This window comes from Solanum dulcamara, chromosome 4 (assembly GCF_947179165.1).
Source record: "Solanum dulcamara chromosome 4, daSolDulc1.2, whole genome shotgun sequence".
Lineage (NCBI taxonomy): Eukaryota > Viridiplantae > Streptophyta > Magnoliopsida > Solanales > Solanaceae > Solanum > Solanum dulcamara.
This window is the reverse complement of record NC_077240.1, coordinates 58,221,126-58,245,714: the sequence shown is the minus strand read 5'-3', so window position 1 is coordinate 58,245,714 and position 24,589 is coordinate 58,221,126. Positions and strand designations below refer to the sequence as shown.

At 33.4% G+C, this 24,589-nt stretch overlaps 1 pseudogene; it reads left to right on the top strand.

Annotated features, from left to right (window-relative positions):
* Positions 1–10,956: 10,956 nt before the first annotated feature.
* LOC129884272 (universal stress protein A-like protein) lies at positions 10,957–20,934 on the top strand (annotated as a pseudogene).
* The last annotated feature ends 3,655 nt before the right edge of the window (positions 20,935–24,589 follow it).

Here is a 24,589-nt window from a genome sequence, read left to right as displayed (position 1 = left end):
TCACCAAATAAAATTAAATGAATAAACTCTACGATAGTACTCTTGGTAAATTTATATATTTTTTTAATTAAATTTAAATTTTTTAATATTAACTTATTTATTTAGATGTAAGATTATTAAAAAATTTCATATGTAAAAATATTATAAATTAAAATAATTGTGAATTTTAAAAATGTAAAAAATTTAAATATCCTTAGTGAAAACTTTTAGGGATGGTTTGGTTTGGATACAAGTTATGATAAAATTATTTATGATGAGGAAAATTATGCTGCGATAAATTATGCTGGAAGTAGTTTTTATTGCTTATTTGGTATGTCATATTCAAAATTATATTCATTGCATAAACCTAAGAATAAGTTGTTTGTTTACAAAAATATCCTCTACCTTATTTAGTTTTTTTTTACATTTACTTTGCAAGCTTTAGTCATTTATTCTTAAAAATAAAATTTCCATATTATTTAGCTTAAAAATTAAACTTCCATTTAAAGTTTATTAGAGTAAAATAAATTTTATTATTAAAATTATCTATATTTTAAAGTTATTTACATTTTAATTGATATATAAAATATAATTTTTAAGTTAGTAATAAACTATTTAATTAAAATATGTAATTTAATGGTGAGGTGATCGTTTTAAGAGAAATCAAAATATAAATAAACATAAAACTTAGATAAATAAATTTAACTTATAATATATTCATAAATAGAATGTTATTATAAAATGCAATTTTTAATAAAAAAAATATATCATCGTAAAAACAACGATTAATTGAGATTGTGAATGTTATTATAAATGTTGTTAAAATTATGTTAATATACATGAATGTAAAAAGTGGTGTATAAAAAAAATTAAGGGGATATTTTTGTTATTTTACGCACTTTATCCCAAAATAATTATCCTGGAATTACTATTTCATCCTCAGAAAAAGATAATTTATCACAGTACTAATTGTTAATGCTAAAATAAGGATGGAATATCCTTTACATGCAAACATGAAATTAAAGAACACTTAAAAATAATTTTAAAATTAACCCCTTTTATCCGTCAAACCAAACGACTCTAATATATATGGGCTTATCCGTGTTCACTGTTTCGTGGTTGAGCCAGCTGTATTTTAACTCTAAGATATATAGTTTGTTTGAGAGTTTCGTTCAGTATTTTAAGAAAAAGCAAAGAGATTAAAGTGAACAAAGGAGAAAGCAGGATATATATAACAAAGAGAAAAGGGACGAACCGATCGAACGCGCAAAAGAGATGGACAGAGAGAAAATATGGAGGTGGAGATTGTTGGAAAAATGATAATCTCGGTCGAGATAATATTCACGTTAAATAATAATAACAAGAGAGTAACAACGATATCAAATATTATAAAGGGGTAAATATATAATAATAGTGATGACAACTTGATAGTATCAAAATATGACTACTCTTTTATAAGAACACCACTCTTTTATTTCACAATATTTTCTCACAAACTAAGAAATAGTTTGTAGATTACTCTCTATTCTCTCTATTGCTTTCTCTATTTTGGTGTATTTTCAGATGTTTAATTGCTACTCTATTTATAGAGTTTTTGAACCTCTTGATTGACATAAATGTGGCAACTAATTTCTACAAAGTTAGGAAGTCATGGTCGTGGACAACAAGGAGGTAGAGTACATGTAGCTTATCAAGGTACCTATGAAATCAGGTATGACAAATCTAAAATTGAGTTCTATAACTGTCATAAACTTGGACATTACACTTAAGAATGTCGTAGCAATGTTGAAGAGAAATCTAACCTTGTTGATAACAACAAAGACGAAGATGAGTCAACATTGTTAATGGCACTTAAAGAAGAATATACAAATGATTGTAGTTCATGGTATCTTGACAATGGAGAAAGTAATCACATGTGTGGACATAAAGACAAATTTGTGGAGATAAAAAAAGATGGTGAAAGGTAATATGTCTTTTGGAGATACATCTCAAAGGTCCAAATTGAAGGGATAGATACAATTTTGATATATTGTAAAGATGGTGGCCATATATTGATTAATAAGGTTTACTATGTGCCAAAATTGAAAAGTAATATTTTGAGTTTGGGCCAACTTCTTGAAAAAGGATATGATATTCATATGAAAAATATGCATCTCTGGCTTATAGATTCAAGTAACAACTTAATTGCTAAAGTGAATATGGCAAATAATAGGTTGTTTCCTTTGAATATTAAGACCATTGATGCAAAGTGTTTGAATACTAATGTACAAGATGACTCATGGTGTTGGCACATGCGATTTGAGCAGTTGAACTTTGAACCACTCAGATCAATGGGCGATAAGAAAATGGTTGATGGGATTCCATAAATCAACCATCCCAATCAGTTGTGTGAAGCTTGTCTTCTTGAAAAACACTCAAGGAGGAGTTTTCCTAAAAAGTTCACGTCAAGTGAAACCAAGACACTCCAGCTTGTACACGCTGATGTGTGTGGTCCAATTGATCCACCTTCTTTTGGCAAAAGTAAATACTCCTTTCTCTTTATTGATGATTTCATTGCAAAGACTTTGGTATATTTCTTGAAGTAAAAATCAAAAACTTTTGTTTCTTTTAAAAATTTTAAAGCACTTGTAGAAAAAGAAAGTGGCTACGAAATAAAAGCATTAAGGTTAGACAAAGGAGGTGAATTCACTTCAAAAGAATTTAATGACTTTTGTCAATCTCATGAAATTCGTCACCCTCTAACGGTACCTTACTTGCCCCAGCCAAATGGAGTTGTAGAAAGAAAGAATAGAACAATTCTTAATATGGCTAGATGTATGTTGAAAGCTAAAAGTATGCCAAAAGAATTTTGGGCCGACGCTGTTTCTTGTGCAGTTTATTTGAGCAACAGGTCTCCAACAAGAAATGTGCGAGATCAAACGCCTCAAAAGACATGGAGTGGAAGAAAGCCAAGTGTCAAGCACTTGAGAATCTTTGGAAGCATAGTCTATACTCATGTTCCACATCAAGGAAGAGCTAAACTTGACGATCGAAGTGTCAAGTATATGTTTATTGGATATGAAGCGAATTCAAAAGGCTACACATTATACAACCCAAACAATAATAAGGTGGTGGTGAGTCGTGATGTTGAATTTGATGAAGAAGCGGCATGAAATTGGGAGACTCAGGAAGAAAGAATATATGATTTTCTTTCATACTTTGCAGATGAAGAAGAATAGGAAATCATCGCACCTACACATGATGTTATCCCACCTGCTTCACCAGCAAATATTGCATTTCCGTATATTCAAGAGAGTTCAAGTGAAAGGATGCATAGAATGCAAAGTATCCAAGAACTCTATGATAACACAGAAAAAGTTACTAATTTTAATTTTTTGTGTTGTCTCTTTGCTGATAGTGAACCAATGAATTTTGATAAAACTGTTACAGACAAAAGGTGGAAACAAGCCATGGAGGAGGAAATTTAGTCAATCGATAAGAACAACACTTGGGAATTAGCAACTCTTCCCAAGAATCATCGAGCAATTGGAGTTAAAAGGGTATACAAGGCAAAGAAAAATGATCATGGAGAAGTAGAAAGATACAAGGAAATACTTATGGCTAAAGGCTACAAATAAAGGCATGACATTGACTACGAGGAAGTCTATGCACCCGTCGCCCGCATGGAGACGATTCGTATGCTGATTTCTTTGGCAGCGCAAATAAGGTAGAAAATCCATCAACTAGATGTCAAATCGACATTCTTGAATGGAGTTCTTGAAGAAGAGGTCTATGTTGAGAAATTATTGGGCTTTATGATAAAAAAATCATGAAAATAAGGTGTTTAGGTTGAATAAAGCCTTATATGGATTGAAGCAAGCTCCAAGAGCATGGAATAGTTGCATTGGCAAGTACTTTCATGACAATGAATTTACTCGTTATCTCCATGAATATGCTCTTTACATTAAAGTTCATACTAATGGAGATATTCTGCTTGTTTGTCTTTATGTTGATGATCTTATTCTAACGGGTAATAACTCAGTTTTGTTTGAAGCTTTCAAGAAAGCTATGTCCCTTGAGTTCGAGATGACGAACATGGACTCATGTCATAGTACTTGGGCCTAGCAGTGAAACAAATGGAGGAAGACATCTTTATATCTCAAGAAAGTTATACAAAGGAGATTTTGAAGAAGTTCAACATGTTCGATTGAAACCCTGTGAACACCTCAATGGAAAGTGGAATAAAATTGTCAAAGTTTGATGATGGTGAAAAGGTAGACTCCACTTTTTTCAAAAGTCTCGTGGGGAGTCTAAGGTACTTGACATGTACGAGATCATATATATTCTTTGCAGTTGGAGTAGTAAGTCGCTTCATTGAAACTCCTACCTCCACTCACTTGAAGGCCACTAAAAGAATTCTTCGTTATCTAAAAGGTACGATCGACCTTGAGCTATTTTATTCTTCTTCTAATGATTTTAACCTTGTGGGATATTGTGATAGTGATTATGAGGGAGATGTTGATGATAGAAAAAGCACATTTGATTTTGTTTTTTTCTTGGGTGATTGTGTTCTTTCTTGGAGTTTAAATAAACAATCCATTGTTACTCTCTGGACTTGTGAAGCTGAATACGTGGCAACAACATCATGTACATGCCATGCTATTTTGTTGAGGAGATTATTGAAGAAACTCAATCTGCCACAAATTGAAGCCAAAATGATTTGTGTTGATAACAAATCTGCGCAAGCACTTGCCAAGAATTCAGTGTATCATGATCGGAGCAAGCATATAGACACAAGATATCATTTTATCCGAGAATGCATTGTGAAGAAAGAAGTAGAACTCAAGTATGTGAAATCTCATGATCAAGTTGCGGATATCTTTACAAAGCCTCTCAAATTTGAAGATTTTCAGAGATTGAGATCAAGCCTTGGAATAAAGAAGAAAAATCAAAATTAAGGGAGAGATTTGTGAAAATCAAATGTTGGTGGGATTGAAAGCCACATTTGTTGAAATTAATAGTCAAATTTTGGTGAAAGTTGGTAGCTAAACTTTGTAGAAATTGGCTTCCACATTTGTTCAAATTGTTAGTCAAATATTGGCTTCTGAATGATTGGTGGCTTTTATCTTCATTGTTGAATTTGTTAATATAGCTTCTTCCTCTTCCACGGCCACCACGACCACCACGACTGCCACGGCCTTGCCATTGTCTATTTCCTCTATAACTTTTTACACCTTCTAGATCTTTGAAGGATGTCTGAGTTTTAAGAAGTTGCTCTAGTGGCTCTTCTTTTCTCCTTTTCATATTTTCTTCGTACCTTCCAATTGCTCTACTATTATAGAGTCTAAATCTTTAGACTTCTCAATAGTACACACCACATAATCAAATTTAGGTGTTAAAGAGCGAAGGATCTTTTCTACCACATGCACATTATCTACTTCCTTCCCGCACCTTCTTAGTTGATTCACAACAACTATCAATATTGAGTATAAATCTGAAATGGATTTGAATTTTTTCATTTTTAAAACTTCAAAATCAGACCTTAGAGTTTGAAGTTTTATCTTCTTTACTTTATCAACTCCTTGGAGAGAATTTTGTAAAATCTCCCAAGCTTATTTTGAGGTGGTTGTATCAGCCACCTTCTCAAACATGCCATCATCCAAACACTGGTGGATAAGAATGAGGTCTTGTTGATCTTTTTTTCTTGTCTTTAACAAGACTTCCTTTTTATTTTGGGACAAAGTTTCCTCATTAGCGGGTTGTGTATACCCTTTGTCAATAATGTCCCAAATATCTTGAGAGTCAAGAATGGCTTTCATTCGTAGACACCATTTTTCATAATTTTCTTTTGTAAGACGGGGGTATTGAAAGGATGGTGGACTATTATTTTTCATGGATATGATACTACGGTGTTGGAAAAATGATAATCTCACTCAGGATAATATTCATGTTAAATAGCAATAACAAGTGAGTAACAACGCCACCAAATATTAGAAATGGGTAAATATGATACAATAATAGTGATGACAACTTGGTAGTATCAAAATATGACTACTCTTTTATAAGAACAACACTCTTTTATTTCACACAACTCACTAAAATATTACTCCCACAATATTTTCTCACAAACTAACAAATAGTTTGTGGATTACTCTCTATTCTCTCTAATGCTTTCTCTATGTTGGTGAGTTTTTAAATGTTCAATTGCTACTCTATTTATAGAGTTTTTAAACCTCTTGATAGACATAAATGTGGCAACCAATTTCTACAAAGTTAGGTTGTCAACTTTCACCAATATTTGACTAAAAATTTGAACAAATGTGGAAGCCAATTTCTAAAAAAATTGACTATTAATTTCAAAAAATATGGCTATCAATCCCACCAACATTTGATTTCCAAAAAGACAAGTGCAGCTAATGCTCCGGCAAGTCCAACTAATAATACTCTGGCTACTACTCCGAAGAAGAAGATGATTGTTGGGTTTTAAAGGTGTGAATGGGAAATGAAAGATTGTGGCTTTTCCAAAGGGTTATGACCGTTCTGAAAGGTTGTGACTTTCCAAAAGGTTGTGACTTTTTTGAAGGGTTATGACTTTTTCGATAAGCCACAATAAACACATGTTTACACTACTCTTTGTTGTCTATAAATAGAGGATTTTCCTCTCATTTTTAAACATTGAATTTCTCCCTCTTCTGCATATATTTCTTACAAATAAAATTGAGTCATTGTATGATTTTGTTGCTAGCTTTTGAGTTCGCTGAAATTATTGAAGTTTGAGGTACCTCTACTTCTTTAATAGTTTATCCATTTTATCCATTTTATCTTGGGAGGAAATAATCCATAACTTGGGTATAGTGAGGGGATTAAAATCCTTAAGGACACACAGTGAATTCTGTGGACTCAGATACTATTTTTTTGTTTTCATCTTTATAGTTTCTGGTTTATTAACCTTAATATAGGAGGAATAACAAACTCAATTTTTTTTTATTTTCTCTTGTATCTTATGGTTCTGGAGAGTAAAACCTTTATGGTTTTCTACTTTATTTGAATCTAATACTGATTTGAAGAGTATAAAAAATTCATCAGTATTCAAGATTCATTCGGTTAATGATTGGAAGAACATAAAAACTTTATCGTTAAACTAGAAACAAGTTGTATATTTCTGATTCATCTTATATTCTGTTTGGAGGGTTGGAGACTAAAATTGGAAGACTTTCTACTCCAGTGATTAACTTGATTCGAAGAAATAAAATCTTCATCAAGTTAATTGAGTTTTTATTTTTCTCGGTTTGAAGAATACAAAAACTTTATTAAGTTGAACAAAAATTTCTATTTGGTTATTCTGCTGTTTAACACTTATTTTGTTTTGTCAAACAGAATGGGAGGTACAAATGTATCAAGTTTTGAAGCAAACACAATGCCTTCAACCAGTAGAACACCAGTTTCTACAGCAATGGCTACTGCAGAAAAGCCTAGAAAGTTTACTAGTATTGACTTCAAACGTTGGCAGCGGAAGATGTTCTTCTATCTGACTACACTCAGTCTACAATGGTTTATAAATGAAGATGTTCCTATGGTAGAGAAAGGAATTCCTGACAATGAAAAGTTTATTGTGACTGAGGCATGGACACATTCTGATTTCCTTTGCAAGAACTACATACTCAATGGATTGGAAGATGGCTTGTATAACGTCTTTAGTATTTGTAAAACCTCTAAAGAACTCTGGTATGCTCTTGTGAAGAAATACAAAACTGAAGATACAAGCTTAAAGAAGTTTGTGGCTGTAAAGTTTTTGGACTATAAGATGGTTGATAGCAAGACTGTGATGTCTCAAGTCCAAGAACTATAAGTCATTATTCATGTTCTAATCAAATTCAATAGTTTTATTATTAAAATTGTTAAATGTGTTATTGATTTTAAATTATCCATTGAAGGTATGATCATAAACAGAACATTTCAAGTAGCGGCATTAATCGAGAAATTGCCTCCTTCATAGAAAGACTTCAAAAATTATTTGAAGCACAAGCAAAAGAAGATGACTCTTGAAGTCTTGATTATTCGTCTTAGGATCGAGGAAGACAACAAGGCTGCCAAAAAGAAGGCTAGAGGAAGCTCAAAAATTATGGGAGAAAATATTGTTGAGGATGGTCCAAACAAATCAAAAAAAGGAAGTAACCTTCTGGACCGAAGAACTATCCTAGTAAAAAGAAGTTCAAAGGAGACTGCCATAACTGTGAAAAAATTGGACATAAGGCTGTGGAATGTCGTGCTCCCAAGAAGGAAAAGAAGAAAGGTGAAGCCAACATGGTTGATACAAATGGGGATATTGAAAAATTATGTGTAATGCTGACCGAATGCAACCTGGTAGAAAATCTCAAATAATGGTGGCTTGATTCAGTAGCCACGTCACATATTTGTGCAGTCCGAGAAGCCTTTGCTAATTATTCTCCTGCTGTACTTGATGAGACTATCTATATGAGAAATTCTACAATGGCTAAGGTTAAAGGATATGGTAGAGTATTTCTGAAAATGACATACGGCTAGGTGGTGACGCTGAACAAAGTTTGTCATGTTCCAAAAATAAGAAAGAACTTAGTTTCTGCTGGTGTTCTTATCAAAAATGGATTCAAGTGCGTTCTAGTTTCAGACAAAGTATTGTTAGTAAGAATGAAATGTATTTAGGAAAATGCTACCTCACCGAGGGCCTTTTCAAACTAAATATAATGGTTGTTGATAATAATAAAGTTCAAGCTTCTTCTTATTTACTTGAGTCAAATAATTTATGACATTCACGTTTAGGACATGTCAATTATAAAATCTTGCGAAAACTGATCAACTTAAATGTATTGCCTAACTTTGAGTGCAATAAATCAAAATGTCAAGTATGTGTTGAATCTAAGTATGCTAAGCATCCTTATAAATCTGTTGAAAGGAATTCTAGTCCCTTAGAATTGATTCAGACAATTATGATATGAAGTCAACACCAACTCATGGTGGAAAAAGTATTTTATAACTTTTATTAACGATTGCACTAGATATTGTTATGTCTATTTGTTGAATAGGAAGGATGAAGCAATAGATACATTTAGACAATACAAAATTGAAGTTGAAAATCAGTTGAATAAAAAGATAAAAATGATAAGAAGTGATAGAGGTGGAGAGTATGAATCTCCTTTTGTAGAAATATATTTGGAAAATAAAATTATCCATCAAACTACTGTCCCTTACTCACCTCAATCAAATGGAATTGCATAAAGAAAAAATTAAACTTTAAAGGAAATAATGAATGCCTTACTTATAAGTTCAGGTTTACTACAAAGGTTGTGGGGGGAAGCCATCCTTACAGCAAATCGAATACTCAATAGAGTTCCCCACAACAAAACACAGGCTATTCCATATGAGAAATGGAAAGGAAGAAAACCAAACTTAAAATATTTCAAAGTGTGGGGGTGTCTAGCCAAAGTCCAAGTTCCTAAACCTAAGAGGGTCACAATAAGACCTAAGACTGTGGACTATGTTTTCATTGGATATGCTACAAATAATAAAGCATGTTGATTTTTGGTTCATAAGTTCGAACATCCGGATATTCATGACAATACAGTAATAGAATAAGATAATGCTAAATTTTTTAAACATATCTATCTGTATAAAACTAGATTTGAAGTATCTGGTGAAGGTCTAAATGACCTCAGAAGAACCAAAGGAGAATGTACCTAATAAAGAGAATCCAAGGCACAGTAAACGTCAAAGGATATCTACTTCATTTGGATATGATTTTGTAACATTTCTTCTTGAACATGAGCCTCAAACATTCAAAAAAGCTATGTCCATTGTGGACCCATGTTTTTGGAAAGAGGTTTTCAATAGTGAGATTAATTCAATCTTGAGCAACCATACTTGGAAATTGGTTGATCTTCCATCAGGAAACAAACCTTTGCGTTCAAAATGGATTTTCAAAAGAAAAATAAAAGCTGATGGAACTATTGACAAATATAAGGCAAGACTTGTCGTAAAAGGATTTAGAAAGAAATAAGGCCTTGATTATTTTGATACATACTCACTTGTAACTAGGATTACATCCATTCGGATGTTAATTGCACTAGCTGTAGTATATGGCCTTGAAATTTATCAAATGGATGTAAATATAACTTTCTTAAATGGAGAATTGGAGGAAGAAATTTACATGGAACAACCCGGGGCATTGTGGTTTATGCTAAAGAAAATAAAGTTTGTAAACTTGTTAAGTCACTTTATGGACTAAAATAAGCACCCAAACAATGGCATGCGAAGTTTGACCAAACCATATTGACAAATGGATTTAAGATTAGTGAGTGTGATAAATGTGTTTACATTAAAAACACTCCAAACAAAGTTGTCATTGTTTATTTATATGTGGATGATATGCTAATAATGAGTAACGACATTGCAAACATAAATGCTACTAAGCGTATGCTTTCTAGTAAATTTGATATGAAAGATCTAGGAGTTGCCGATTTGATATTGGGAACTAAAATTCACAAAACTCCTCAAGGTTTAGAATTGTCTCAAACTCATTATATTCAAAAGGTACTTGAAAAATACAAGTACTTAAACTTCAAAAGTGCAAAAATACCAATTTATGTGAACCTTGATCTTGCTAAGAATAAAGGTGAAAGTCAAGCTCAATTGGATTATGCAAGAGTGTTGGGAAGTTTGATGTACATCATAAAATATACACGACCAGACATAGCTTGTGCTATAAGTAAATTGAGTCGATACACAAGTAATCCCAACCAAAATTATTGGATGGCAATGAAACGAATTTTGGGGTATTTAGAACACACTCAAAACTTTTCTTTGCATTACAATAAGTATCCACTAGTTGTTGAAGGATATAGTGATGAAAATTGGATTACTGGGTCAACTGAAACTAAGTTCACAAGTGAATACGTTTTCACCATTGGTGGAGGAGCGATATCTTGAAAATTTTCCAAACAAACATGTATAGCCCGCTCTACAATGGAGTTTGAGTTTATAGACTTAGACAAGGACGATGAAGAAACAGAATGGCTTCAGAATTTCTTAGAAGATATTTCATTTTGGCCCAAACCAATGGCTCCTATATGCATACATTGTGATAGTCAAGCTGCAATAGGAAGAGTTGGGAGCGTTATGTATAACGGTAAGTCTCATCACATACAATGAAGACATAATACCGTTAGGTAACTATTCTCTAGTGGAATTATCATAATTGATTATGTAAAGTCAAAGAATAATGTGTTGGATCCACTTACAAAAGGCCTAATTAGAGAGGGAGTTGAGCGATCATCAAAGAGAATGGGACTATGACTGAGGATAAATTATCGTGGCGGTAACTCTACCTAAAATACTGGAGATCCCAAGATCTAGGTTCAAGGATATCAAACAAAGTCATTGATGACGATTCAACAATGTTAAAATAATTTTTATGATCCATTCTCATGATGCGACAATGTTCAGTAACAAGGATAAGGTATTAGGACCTTCTAATGATATCTAAGTTTGATACAGAGCATATCAAATAGTATTTCTACAAAATAACACATTTAGATATCACCTATTTAAGTGTGAAGTGTAAGCCGCTTCAAGGAGAATCCAGTAAAGGTAATTCTCTACGCCCTTATGAACCAAGAAGTGTTCATGGATGAAACGAACAAAAAAATGAGAACCAAAAGTAGTTGAATGGTTGATTGTGTGACTTATGTTGTCTAGGTATACACCAAAGCTCAAAGGTTCAAAGATATCAAATCTATCGATTGACCAAGTATATTCGATATATGTTCACTACGGAAAGTGCAAAGAAAAATCTACTTATCCACAGTTTTTCATGCATATATTTTATCAATAGCCTTTTTCCCATTTATGTGGGGATTGTTGAGCTTTAAAGGTGTGAATGAGAAATGAAAGGTCGTGACCTTTTCGAAAGGTTGTGACTTTTCTAAAGGGTTGTGATCGTTCCGAAAGGTTGTGACTTTTCCAAAAAAAAAGTTGTGACTTTTTTGAAGAGTTGCGACTTTTTTGAAAGGTTGTGACTTTTGTAAAGGATTGTGACTTTTTTGATAAGCCACAATAAACACCTGTTCACACTACCCTTTATTGTCTATAAATAGAGGATTTTCCTCCCATTTGTAAATATTAAATTTCTCCCTCTTCTGCATATATTTTCTTACAAACAAAATTGAATCTCTATGTGATTTTGTTGCTGGCTTTTGAGTTCGTTGAAACTATTGAAATTTGAGGTACTGCTACTTCTTTAACAGTTTATCCATTTTATCTTGGGAGGAAATAATCCATAACCTCGGGTACAATGAGGGAATTAAATTCCTTAAGGACATACAGTGAATTCTATGGACTCAGATACTATTTTTTTATTTTCATCTTTATAGCTTCTGGTTTACTAATCTTAATACAGTAGGAATAACAATGATAATGGTGGCTATCGATGAGAGCGAAGAGAGTTTCTATGCTCTCAACTGGGCATTGGCTCATTTTCTCAACAATCCTTCTAATATTATCACTTTGATCAATGTCCAACTTCCTTTTAGCCCCATGGTTTATCCTGCTAGACCTAGTATACTTTCTCACTTAGATTTAAATCTCTCATTTTCTTGTTTGATTTTTTCTAAAAGAATATTTTTTCCTATATTTAGTTAACTTTTCAATTTCAATATTTTAAGTGATAAATTTAAGATAACGAGATTTAGGATAGTTCACATTATTTATTGAAAAAAGAATTTACACATTTAATTTTTAAAGAAAAACTTTGTATGAATTTAAAGTAAAATATTTAAATTGGGACAAAAGTAGTAATAAGGTGAACTTGTGATTACTAATTGGTTTATATTAATAGTTGTGTTTGCAGCGCCTACTCTGGTTGAATCGGTAAAAAAAGCACAACATGAGAATGCAACCAGAATACTCTCTTGGGCACTCCATCTCTGCAAACAAAAGATGGTACATACATTTGACAATTTTTGGATGTTTATATATTTTTGTGGATCAAGCCTGGTCTTGTAATTAATGTTATGATTGTTTTAGGTGAAGGCGGAGACTCTAATCCTTGAAGGGTATCCAAAAGATAAGATATGTCAAGCTGCACATGAATTGCACGTTGACTTTCTAGTAGTCGGTAGTTGAGGACTCGGCAAGATTAAAAGGTAAATTTTTGTTTCCCTAATTTTGACCCGAGACATTACATGATTGGAATATGAGTGGAAATTGACCTTATCAGTGTCCTATGTGAATATTGAACAAGTTCAATTTTTTTAATAAAAAAGTTAGTTCACCAATAAAGTAACCATGTTTAATTTGTATGTCATTAGTGATATGTTTTGTGGAATGTAAGTGGAGATACGCAAGGATTTTTACCAAATAAAGTGTTGGATATCAGGGGGAGGTTAATCGGATTGATTAAAGTAATAGTAGTAATTTCGATTGGAGTGTCCTGTGACACTTGACATTGTGTGGAGACATTCGAAGAGGCGCATGATTGTTGTTGCGCAACTGTTCTCTCATACGCTTTATTTTTCTTACCACCATTAAAGTTGTTGGAATTGGAGTTTTGGTTAGGGAACTTTCTAAATAGGTTTTTCTTATGGTTAAGGTTTTCAATTACTGCATTATGTTCAAGCCTGGAATTAATTCCTAAGTAAATAACTAAATACCCAATATATTACACCATTAGTTTCTTGTAGCATGTGTCAATAAATAATATTATACTAAATTATGAATGTGCGTGTTTTATTTTTAGCATAAAAATTTGTCTTTCTTTGTTATCAGAGTTATTCACAAAAAAATATTCAGCACTATTTGAACTTCTTAAATAAAATGACTCCCCAAGTAAATCAATAAAATCTTTAGACATCTACAACTTTAATACTTCACTATATATACTATGAAAGCTTTTAAAGAATACGTAAGAAAATAGATTGCTCGTGAGTAGTGAGTAGCGATGGTAAAGTGAGTTCATATTTTGCTAGTCCATTCCATCTGTTGATATTTTAATGGATAGAGTGAGTGATTTTTTAGATGGGTTTAAATCTATATTCAACCTATAAAAATATGGGTATTGATAGATAAAATATGAGTAAAATATAGGCTAGCCAAATGGGTTAAGCTTTCAACTTTTATTCACTCAAAATTTATGATATCATCAAAAATATTGTAATTTCCTTCCTTATTAAAAGATTGAAAATGTGAAGTCTTTGGCCCTCGAAGTCGGGTTTCGAATCGGGAGTCAAGATCTAATCCTAAATTAGGTATCGATATCGGGTTTTGGATCTGTCATCAAGATTGGGGGTCGGGGTCAAATCTTGATTTGAAAGTCAAGTTCGAGGTTGGGTATCGGAATCGTGTCTCATATCGGGTGCAGAAATCGAATCCTGATTCAAAAGCCTGGGTCGGGTCCCGATTTAAAAATCTAATCCCGCATCAGATGTCAGGTTTAATTTTATGATAAAATTAAATTAAATAAAATATTTTCAATATTTTTTATCTAACAAAAGACAAAAATATTTTCACCATATTAAATTTTAGAGCAGAGGACGATTTACTCATTAAAATATAGGTAAACTAGGATTTTATCCAACCAATTCATTACCCAACTCATTTTTACCCATATATGAACAATTTCATATTGAGCTTCAACCTGATTGTTAAAGCCAGAAATAGAGAAAAGATACAGAGGAAAGAAGAAGAAAAGAAAAGAAGAAGAAGAGAGAAGAAGAAGAGAGAGAGGAGAGATGCGAAAGAGAGAAGAGAAATTATCTTCTCAGATTGTGTTATTTCATTCATCAGAGTACATACTAATACACATACACATAGCTAATTAGTGTAACAACCAATCAGTTACAATCACCGCACCTAACTAACCAACTAATTAGTTTTTAACAGAATTTTAATCAAAAGACTAAAAGCCCTCAACTTCTTAACTTCTAACACTCCCCTTCAAGCTAGGTGGTGTAAAGATGTTCAACACCCCTAGATTGGACAAAAGATATTCATGCTGGGCTTTAGACAATTATTTTGTTAGTATGTCTGCTGGTTATTCTTGAGTCGGAAGGTAGTGTACTTGAATTAAGCCTTGTTGCAGCCTTTCTCTAATGAAGTGACAATCTATTTCTATATGCTTTGTTCTTTTATGATACACAGGATTGGCAGCAATCTGAATCGCAGCTTTGCTATTACTATACACCAGCACTGGCATCTCTACTTCAGCCTCTATTTCTTTCAGCAATCCAGCAGCCAGACCAACTCTAACACAGTTGAGGCCATGCTTCTATATTCAGCTTCAATTGAGCTTCTTGACACTGTGGACTGCTTCTTGGACTTCCATGATATTAGTGACTTTCCAATCTTTATTATGTACCCAGTGAATGATTTCTTGGTTAGAGGGCAAGTAGCCTAGTCTGCATCACAATATGCACTAACCTGATTGTATGAGTGGCTTGAGAGTAGTATGTCCTATCCAGGTTGTCTCTTTAGATACCTGACTACTCTTAGTGCAACATCCATGTGAGATTTTTTTAGTTGATTTAGGAATTGACTCAATGTCTGAGTGCTGAAGGATATGTCTGGCCTTGTCATGTTGAGATACAGTAGCTTACCTATAAGCCTTTGTTATGCTAATTGATCTGTCAAGGGATTATATGATTCCTCTTGATTCTTGTTCACATGTTCATCATACTGTTTGGATGTCAATTTAATATTTACATCCATTGGGGTGCTTGCTGGTTTGGCTGCTGTCATTCCCACTCCTGCTATTAGTTAAAGTGTATACTTCCTCTGATGCATAAGTATTCCTTCTGTGGTCCTTGTAAATTCAATTCCAAGGAAGTACTTGAGCTCCCCTAAGTCTTTCATCTTAAATGCCTTTTGTAAGGCCTTCTTAGTTTCTTCTATTAACTTCAAGCTGCTTCCAGTGATCAGCATGTCATCTACATACACAAGTACTATTGCCACTCCTTCTGATGATTTATTGATGAATAAAGAGTAGTCATATTGACTCTGTTTAAAATTTTAATCTTAGGAGAGCTTCAGTGAGTTTTTGATTCCACTATCTTGGAGCTTGCTTAAGGCCATACAACGACTTTGTCAGTGTGCACACATTCTCCCCTTGACTTACAAAACCTTGAGGGAGCTGCATGTATATTTCATCCGTTAAGTCTCTATGAAGAAAAGCATTAAAGACATCCATCTGATGGATATGCCATTGTTTGGATGCTGTAATGGACAAAATAGTCCTCACTGTTACCATTTTAACCACTGGAGAAAATGTCTCTATGTAATCAATTCCTTCCTGCTGGCTGTACCTCTTTGCAACTAACCTGGCCTTGAACTTTTCTATCTCTCCTGTAGATTTATATTTGACTTTGTAAATCCACCTGCACCCAATAGCCTTCTTGCCTGCAGGTAGTGGTGTAATCTCCTAGGTGTTATTGCTCTCCAAGGCCTGAATCTCTACTTGCATGGCCTCAATCCATCTAGGATCTTTGATTGCTTTTGCATAGGTGGTAGGTTCAGTCACAGTGAATGTAGCTGCAATGTAGCATTGATAAGATGGGGATAGATGAGAATAAGTGACATAGTTAGAAAGAGGATAAGGGACATCCTTAAGTGCATTGAATGAGACAAAGTCCTTCAGTCAGATAGGGGGTTGTTTAGACCTTGTAGACTTTCTAGCAATCTGTGGAACCACTGCAATGGGAGGCACCTCAGGGACCATGGGATCATACTGCAGCTGTACTTTAGGTAAAGTCTGAGTTACCTCAGGTTGCTCAACATCTATATGTATAGAGTTCGGATTAGTACTTGGAGATATAGCAGCCTGATCAGTACTTAGTGTGATCACAGGATCCAGTGTAGTGAAATCTTGCTGTGGATCTACAAACAGCTGCTGAAGTATGGACCTTTCATCTATGGAAAATAGGAAGATATCTTCCCTAAAAAGAACATCCCTACTAACAAAGAATGACTTATTGAGCAAATCAAATAATATGTATCCGTTATGCACTTCAGAGTAGCCCATATGGACAACAAACCTTGATCTGGGCATGAGTTTATCATGTTTAGTGAGATTTTTTATAAAAGCCAAGCAGCCAATTGACCTCAAGTGAGACAGGACTGGTTTTACACCATATAGTCTTTCATAAGGAGATTTGAACTCTAGCACACTACTAGGAAGTCTGTTAATAAGATACATTGCAGCTATGCCATATTGACCCCAGAACTTAATAGGAATTTTACCTTGAAATCTTAGTGCTCTTGTGACTTCAAGTAAATGTCTATGTTTCCTTTCAGCAACACCATTTTGTTGAGGAGTGTAAGGGAAGGAGTTTTGATATATAACACCTAGTTCTTTAAACAGACTATCACAAACTGAGTTAACAAACTCTGTACCATTATCAGTTCTTATATCCTTGACAACTTTCCCAAACTAGTTCTGAACATACTTCAGAAATATTGGAAGTGATACACAAACATCTGATTTTTATTTATGCAAGAATAACCAAGTCATCCTTGAAAAATAATCAACTATTGTAAGAAAGTATTTGTTGCCATCAAAGGTGGCTGTATTGTAAGATCCCCAAAGGTCAACATGTAACAATTCAAAGCAGTTGCTATTTTTGATACTACTAGAAGGAAAAATAGACCTGGTTTGCTTTGCTATTGGACAAACTAGACACTAAGAAACTTGACACATAGTGTGTTTAGTCATAGTAAACATTTTAGCAAGTACCGTTAAAGAGACATGTCCAAGCCTTTGATGCCATAACTCCATGTCTGTAGTTGAATCCTTGACTTTGGGATGAACTGAATCAACAACAAGAGCAGACTCCTTACTGTTGCTTTGAGATAATTTCCTTCACAGCAGATATAGGCCCCCTTCTTCTCTACCAACTTCCTTCACCTTCCCAGTTTAAAGCTCCTGGAAAACATAAAAGTCAGGGAAGAAGGAGACTGAGCATCCTAATTTCTTTGTTATTTTGCTGACAGACATAAGATTATATTTGAACTCTGGTATATAAAACACATTAGTAATAAGACTTTGAGTTGGCAGACTACATGAACCAATGTGTGTTACTTGTGTGGTACCTCCATTTGGTTAGGTTACCTCCTTAGGAATATCTAGCTTTAATACAGACTCCTTTCTTAGCATATCTAATTTTGATATCATGTGATTTGTTGCACCTGTATCTACAATCTAGACATCACTATTTTCAATGACCAACAATGCTTTACCTGTAACATTTGCCGTATTGCCATCAGATGCACAGTAACTCTTGATTGTGTTTGTTGATTCAGTATTTTCAGGATTTGATCATACTGTTCTTTTGTGAATGTTCAGCCTTGAAGTAATTGTTTGACATCCTTTTCAGCTTGACTAGTAATGGTAGCAGGTGTACTAGCCTCAACTAAGATTGTATCTGTATGATGCTGTGCTTTGATGTTCCTTTCCCACACTGATTTTTCATGTACATTGGTGTTCAAACCATAAAAGAAATGAGCATGAGAAGGATGCTGAGTGAAATTGACAGAGTCAATATATGTAGTGTTTGTACTTTGTATCTTTCTTTTTAACTTAATGTCTGGTGGATATCCAACAACTTTGTAACAGTACTCTTTAGTGTGACCTCTACACTTACAAAAGTCACAGATTAGCAGTGTATTTTTCTTGAACTTATGATTTGCACCTGAGCTATTCCCACTTTTAGAGTACATTGCTGCTGACTCTAAGATAGAAGAATTTAGGCCCAAAGTATTGATGCCTGTAACAACAGACTTTTGACTTTCTTCTCCTACTACCATAGCATAGGCCTGATTAACAGTTGGTAGTGGATCTATCATGAGTATTTGGCTCCTAGCCTGATGATACAAATCATTAAGCCCCATTAAGAATTGGTATAACCTTTTCTATTCGTGTGAGCAACAAAACATCTGGATTTCTCACAGTTACAACCAGGTGCAGGCACTAGTACCTCAAATTCATCCCACAGAGCTTTTAGCTTTGTGTAATATGCAGAAACTGAAGTTTTCCCCTGCTGGAGAGTTACAATTTCTTTGTGCAAACTATAGGTCCTTGAACCATCCACTCTATCAAATTTTTCTTGTAGATCAGTCCACACATCCATTGTACTTGAAGCAAATGCAATTCCACTGAGCAGACATTTTGACACTGAATTCATCAGCCATGATAAGACGATGGCATTTACCCTTTCCTATTGACTCCATAGTTCCTCACCATACATCTCCTTTATGCATGTACCATCAACTAGCCCTAATTTGTTCCTTCCTAGTAGAGCTAGTTTGATCGGTCAGTTCCACAGTGTGTAGTTCTCCACACCAAGAAGTTGAAATGAAATAATACTGATTCCACTTACATTTGTAGGACTTAAGAAAAGTGGATGGTTGTAGTCAATACCTTTCCCAGACATGGAGTTGTTACTCGAATTTAGCTGAACTTGTTGACCTATGATTTCTTCACCTGTCATATTTCAAAAATTTCTTCCTGATTTCTGTAGTTGTAGGGACGATCTGAGCTTAGACCTGCAAACCGACCTAAAAAAACTTGATAAATCTATGAATCTAACTAGATTCTTTGACTCAAAATTGGAACACCTATCACAACAAATCACTGTGATACGGGCTCTGATACCATGAACAATTTCATATTGAACTTCAACCTGCTTGTCAAAGCCATAAACAGAGAAAAGATATAGAGGAAAGAAGAAGAAAAGAGAAGAAGAAGAAGAGAGAAGAAGAAGAGAGAGATGAGAGATGCGGAAGAGAGAAGAGAAATTATCTTCTCAGATTGTGTTATTTCATTCATCAGAGTACATACTAATACACATACACATAGCTAATTAGTGTAACAACCAATCAGTTACAATCACCTCACCTAACTAACCAACTAATTAGTTTTTAACAGAATTTTAATCAAAAGACTACAAAGCCCTCAACTTCTTAACTTCTAACAATATAAAATATGAGTGGGTTAAATTATTACCCATTTTATGTTGACCCATTTTCAACCCGCCTAAATTTCATTCAACCTTACCATTTACAACCACTACTCGTGAGATCGATGCTAACCTGGTCTTTTCTGTAATCTTCAAAGCTTCTAGTGGCAAGCCAAAGATATTTCACTGGGGAAGTGCCCACTATAAAGCTTGTGATCGACAATAATTTGGAATTTTCTAAATTTGTAACCAGATCCGGTTTCTGAAATATGTTTTAGAGCTTCCACAGTTCTCTGCGTATATAGAAGCTATACATTACGTTTGTAGAATATCATAATATCATATGCAAATCTTAGGTGTGTAATCTTCACTTCTTTACATACTCCTATATGACAATAAAGAATTTCGAACCAGGAAAGGCTACGCAAAAGCAGTTTGTGTGCCACCTACTAGAAACAGGTAGAGCACATGATCAGCAAGTCTATTGCAAGGAATTTAGAGATGCACTTTTATAAAATGTTGAAACATAAAATAAATATGAATCGACTGGGTATAACAGGATTACTTACTTTTGGAAGAAGATCAAAAGGTAGCGTTCAGTTGCTTCTATCATTCTTCCAGTTCTGAAAAATTCCAATACTGCACCACATACATTCATGTTGAAATACTAACATCCCAAGCAGTCTTAAAAAACACTCTAGCCCTAGACTTTTATTTTACATTGATACTGAACATGGCCTCCTTAACTTCCTCTACAGTTAAAGGCCGTTATAAAGAAAGAGCCTAGGTCCATGAGTGAAAAAACCTGCATATGCCTTGTTTTATGCTTTTTTTTAATGAAGTTAATTGCTCTTTATTAGAATGTTTCTAATAATTCACTCAGTGCTTAAGTTTGTTTTGCAGGGCTTTCTCGGAAAGTGTGAGCGACTATTGTGCTCATCATGTGCATTGTCCCATTCTCATTGTGAATCCATCCAAGGAAAACCCCAAAAGCTGCTAAGTAAGATATATGATACACATCATTTAGTTGATGAATAAACACAAGTTTATTGAAGATTCTCAAAACTTATGTAATATGAGGGAGCGTTATTAATTATCAATAAATTAAGGTTGTATATGTTGTCTTAACAGCAGAGACAGTAGGTCTCTTTGGGGAAGCTATTTATAATATATAGTCGGGATACTGAATTAGGGAAGTAGTACAATCTGAATATTTGATCTTACGGTAAGTTGCAGCTCATGTGGTTTGTTATTGGTTAAATAATAAAATTAGTAATTCTACTGAATTAGTGAATTTGTATGCACTTTGTGCGATTAAAAATGGATATTTTAACATAAATGCATTTTTTAGATTAAATATTATTTTTTTGGGATATTTAAAGGGTAAAATATACCATTGTACTATTGGAAATAATTTAAATATATCTTCATTGTACTTTTGGGCTAAATATACCCCTCATGTTATACTTTCGGTTCAAATATATTCCTCTCATTATACTTTGGTACAAATTTGCCCTTAATTTTAACGGAAGAACATTTGAAAAGTTCAAAATAAAATACTCATTTTTTTATTTTAAATATCTGATTTGTTTAGGAATAAATAAAATTTTTAAATACTAATTTGAGTTTTTTTTCTTAGAAATGACAATCTAATATTAATACATGATATTTCTAAGTACTAATTAAAAAAAAATTCTTGCAAAATGATAAGATAGAAAATACTGCAAAATTATTTTGCAGCATTTTTATGTCTTATCATTTTATGAAAAAAAGATTCAAATTAGAATTTAGAAAATTTCATGCATTAATACTTAAAATTATGCAATGCATTTTGTATTGTCATTTTTAAGGAAAAAAAACTCAAATAAGTACTTGAAATTTTTATTTATTCGTAAAAAAGTAGATATTTAAAATTGAGAATGAATTATTTAATTTTGAGCTTTTCAAGTGTTATTCTGTTAAAATTAAGGGAGAATTTGTACCAAAGTATAATGAGAGGGTTATATATTTGAACCGAAAGTATAATAGGAGGGGTATATTTAGCTCGAAAGTATAACGATGAGTATTTTAACTATTTCCAATAGTACAGGGGTGTATTTGACCCCTTTTTGTACTTTTTTTTATTACAATCTATAGCGTAATTTACCATGAAATCATCTATTGTTCTCCTCATCTCTCTCTTTCTCCTCCAACCCCTCTTCTCCCTCTTCCTCCAACCCTCGCTTCAACTAATTAAATGCTCTTTGCTTAAATATTTTTGATTTTTTATGGAGTTCATTTCAAGATTCTTTCCTTTCTTAATAATATCAATTTTTTCAATTTTTATAATTTTTTCTTTCAGTTTGATTTATTGTTCTCTGTTTTGGACAAAAAAAGGGATTTCCGTCCTATTTTCTTTATTCAGTTTTTTTTGTATTATTGCATCTTCTTAGAAGATATGGATAGTGGATTAAAGATTTTGTATTGATTAATTTTGATGTTGTAAAACTCTATTTTGATTCAATATAATCTTCTAATTATTTCTTCCAGAAGAAGCTACAAGATAGAGAAAACCCGCTCTGATATCAATTGTTAAAATGTACGCGTTCACTAAACTTCTGAGACAAGGTCCCTTATCAGAAAACAGTTTAAGAACCTAAAAAATAGAAACATAAAATCAAACACAAGATTTTACTTGGAAACTCCTTGCTCAAGGGAAAAAAACTACGACCTGTCTCATAAAATTCCACCTCCAATCTCCACAAAACAACTAAGCCAAAGATTTAGATTACAAGCTCTTGCAATCTAAGAATTGCACTCATAATCCCTTCTATCTCTTTGTAAAACTCTCTTACACTAAGATCTGAAGCAATAACTCTATTGCTTGCTAAATCTCTAGACTCCTAGCTGACTTAGGCTTCAAGTAGTCTCCATAACTAACTCTAATTATTTTGACAAGATGAACAACGGAAACAAACAATGAACTGGTCTAACTTTCTTTATAAATTAGGAGTAAACCTTACAAGATTAATACCAAGAAATCACAACTCTAAAACAAGAACAAAATAACTGATAACTCTATGAGGTCCTTTATCTTCTTCAAGAGGAGATTCTTGAGAGCATGATTTTCCCCTTTTCAGTGATTCCAAAAAACCGAGTGAAAATAGTTGTAAAGAATATATATATATATATATATATATATATATATATATATAAATAAATGATATACATTGTGTTAAGTGATTTTTATTGGGTAGACAACGTCCTCCTGCACAAAGACTCGAGGGTGCACATAATAGACCTGCAGATTTGACAAGATCTATTTTGTACTATTGTCTGCTGTCATTTTGAATCTTCAAGTCCTCAAAGGAATCAGATCCCTTACCTGTTCTCTTAGTTTATTAAATCATCAAAACCACAATCAATATTAAGCATTATCAATTTTTCCTTTTTGATGATAACAAACCCCATTACAACATTCTCTAATTTTTTCCTTTATCACCTACAGAACAGAACCAGAAGCAGTTCCCCCTATCACATGTGTTCCCTCTATTACCAAATTCGCCTAATCCCCCTATCACTAATGTCTTCCCCTCATCTTATAATATTCTCCCTTTTGACATCATAAAAAAAGGAAAAATAGTAAACTAAGATCAAGACATGCATATTTTTAGAAAGGTCATAGTTACTAAGGGCAGCACAAACACAAGTTAATCAGTAATGAGTCAAGAAGTTAATAGGAGAAACAAAGATATTCATTCAACACAAGTTAAGACTAATATTCAATACATTACAAAATAACTGTAAATGTAAACCATTGTGATTAGTTCAAGAAGGGTAGGGAAATTTCAGAAGATGACACTAGGAGGATGAGGGTTTTTGAGTGAGAGACTTGAGGATAAGGACACTTGATCAGCATAACTTTCATGATGTTGAAGCAATTTTTCTTTGAGACTGGTGACCTATGCAGTCAGGCTAGCATTTTCTTCTTTAAATGCTTGCAATTTAGAAGAACCTGTTCCCTTTGATTATGTTGTAGCTAGTTATGCTTTAAGCCTTGAAATCTTAGCATCTTTAGCACTTAATAGTGCTGTCATACCTTCAAGTTCATGCTTCAATAGTTCTGCTAGATCAAAGTTTGAGTATTCAAACTTTGTTTAGCCATTTTAGGATCTGAAGACAAGGAGTGAGGGATGGAATCTCTTAAAGAGGTAGATTTTCTTAGATCAAAGTAAGATTTATATTTTTGAGAATTTGAGAAGCTTATGGCAGGGTGTCAGGCCCCTTCTAAACGCTTATGCCGATTTGCATTTTAATTGAAGGGACAACGGTCAGAAGATAAATCACTGACATGTGGCAATCACAATAGTTCACACAAGGAATTTATAAGGCAATGTAAAGAATACTAACCTTGACACAGAACTAGAACCCTCTCCACATTTTTAGTAGCTCCTTGATGTAATTTTGTTGACAGATAGAGGTTCTATTTGGTGTCTTCTTGATCTGCAATCCTAAAAAGAAACTTAACTCTACCATCATACTCATTCAAACTAACTTCCCATGAGATTTGCGAACTCTTCACACAGGGATTTAGAGGTAGCTCCAAAGATAATATCATCAACATACACCTGTACAAAAAGTAGTTCCTTGCCTCTAAATTTCAGGAATAAAGTGTT